General features: G+C 49.7%; 1 non-coding gene across 1 annotated transcript; it reads right to left on the reverse strand.

The window, feature by feature from the left end:
* Window positions 1-2,237: 2,237 nt before the first annotated feature.
* Window positions 2,238-2,308, reverse strand: trnag-gcc (transfer RNA glycine (anticodon GCC)). Its single transcript has one exon. It is a non-coding gene; the product is annotated as a tRNA-Gly (tRNA).
* Window positions 2,309-2,553: the final 245 nt, after the last annotated feature.

Here is a 2,553-nt window from a genome sequence, read left to right on the forward strand (position 1 = left end):
CAACGTCAGCAAAGTCAAAGAGCTGATGATTGACTACACGAGATGGAAGCTGGGAGTCGTCATTAAGAGATCAGAGTCGGGGAGAGTCAGTAACTTTAAATTTCTTTGCGTTATCACATCAGAGGATCTGCCCTGGGACCAGTTCGTAAGACTGAGCACTAAGAAGGCACAATGGCATCTCTGCTTTCTTAGAAGTTTGTGCAAATTTGACATGTCACCAAAAAACTTTGACAAAAAGCACAGTGGAGAGTCTGCAAGTGGCCAAGATGGTGCCATGTACGGCAGCCATGTTGTGAGCTCTCTACCAACTTTTCAGTGTTCTGCTCATTTCCGCAATTTCCTTTGGATTTCTTGTTCAAGAAGCTGATAGTCACATCAGACATGATCAACTGATTCTTCTGAGCATCGGGAAGATGGAATTTACCCACAAATGCCACCCTTTCTCCACTGGAAATCCCTATTTACACAATTGATATGAGGCTAATTTCTTACACTGCCGAAGGGAGGGAGAAGGGTCCATGCCCTGGTGAGGTTGAGACGGCGTGATAATCGGCCGCCGCTCCCTGGCCTACTCCGGGAATATGCTCAGTCCCTGGACGATAATTTGCACGAACGGAGAGCCAGAATCTCCTGCCAGCGGGAAACAAAGGAATGTAACGTTTTGTGCTTTGTGGAGACCTGGCTGATGGAGGAGATACTGGACCACGCTATCGAGCCTTCTGGGTTCTCCCTGTCGGGTGGACAGGTCGACAAATCTCTCTGGGAAGAGTAAAGGAGGTGGGGTGTGCTTCACGGTCGATAGTGAGTGGTGCGACCCCCGGAACGTGCATGCCCGCAAATCCTTTTGTTCCCCAGATCTGGAGTGTCTCGTGCTGCTGTGTAGACCTTCCTGGCTGCCTAGGGAGTTCACGGCTGTTATTATCACAGCTGTATATTCTACAGCAGGCTGATACTCACCTGGTCCCAAGGAATTGTACAAGACCATCGACACCCTGGAGATGTACACCCGGAGGCTGCTTTCATCGTTGCCGGAGACTTCAATCGAACGTCGCTGACTAAAGTCTCTCTGAAGTTTTGTCAACACACCCAGGGGAGCACGGCAGGGTAGCATACTCACACACTGCTACTCTCCCTTCCACAATGCTTACAAAGCTTCCCCCGTCCACCGCTCGGGAAGTCTGATCACTCCCCCATCCTGCTTCTGCCCGTGTACAGGCATAAGCTGAAACGTAGTTAAAACCATCCACTGTTGGTCCGACCATCCAGTCTCCATGCTACAGGGCTGCTTTGATCACATCAGCCAAAATGTCTTTCATGATGAAGATGTCTCTCAGTTCACGGAAGGAGTCATGAACTTCATCTGGAAGTGCATTGAGGATATTGTCCCACAAATATCGGTCAGGGTCTATCCAAACCAGAAATCCTGGATCAACTGTTCCGTGTGAGCAGCATTTACTGCAGGAGACAGAGCCTGTGTTGCTGGTAACCACCAGGAACTCAAGAAATGCAGTTACGGTCTGCGCAAAGTCATCAAGGCAGCAAAACGACAATACAGGGACAAGATCCAGACACAACTCTCCACCAACAACACATACAGCTTATGGCAAGGTCCGCACACCATCGCAGACTTCAAAGCTAAACACAGTGGTGCTGCCAATATCGCTGCCTCTCTCCCAGAGGAGCGAAATCTTTTTTACGCTAGGTTCAATGTCGCCAACACTGAGCCCCCGAGGAGAGCCGCCAATGCGACCTGCATCCCCGTCGTCTCTGAGGCTGCAGTGTGCAAGTGTTTCCAACGAGTGGACAGCCGCAGGGCTGCGGGACTGGACGGCGTCCCAGGGCGGGTACTCAGAGAGTGGGTGGCACAACTGCCCGGTGTGTTTGCAGACATTTTTAATCTCTCCCTCTCCCCGAGCAGAGGGCCCTCCTCCTTCAAAACATCCACCATTGTCCCTGTACCTAAAAAGCCCAAGGTAACATTTCTGAACGACTGGCATCCTGTTCCACTCACCTGAATAATAAGCAAATGCTTTGAGAGGCTGGATAAGGACATCATCTTCAGTTTGCTACCACCCGCACTGGACCCCTACAATTCACCTACAGACACAGTGCTTATAGCATGCCCGCTCTCACTCACCCTAACCCGTAAAAGCGGTAAAGTCATTCTACAAAGTTAAGAGATGCACACTGAACACTAAAGAGATGCACATTACACTACCACACCCTAAGCATTGAACTGCATTGGCTGGGAATCGAACCCAGGTCTCCCGCGTGGCAGGCGAGAATTCTACCACTGAACCACCAATGCAACTGTTAACAGATCAACCAAACTAAGTACATCAGAGGTCAGACCACACCACACACAACTTTGCCCATTCCAGTGTTCCTGTTCAATCAAACAGCTCCAAGGGTCACTGCGTTCTCCCATAACAAACATCATTAAACATCATTGACACAATATGTACATAAGCCTACAAGAGGAGAGGCTGTATTTGACGTGGTATTGGGAAATGAACCTGGTTAGGTGTCAGGTCTCTCAGTGGGAGAGCATTT

Source organism: Mobula hypostoma, chromosome 28 (genome assembly GCF_963921235.1).
Source record: "Mobula hypostoma chromosome 28, sMobHyp1.1, whole genome shotgun sequence".
Lineage (NCBI taxonomy): Eukaryota > Metazoa > Chordata > Chondrichthyes > Myliobatiformes > Myliobatidae > Mobula > Mobula hypostoma.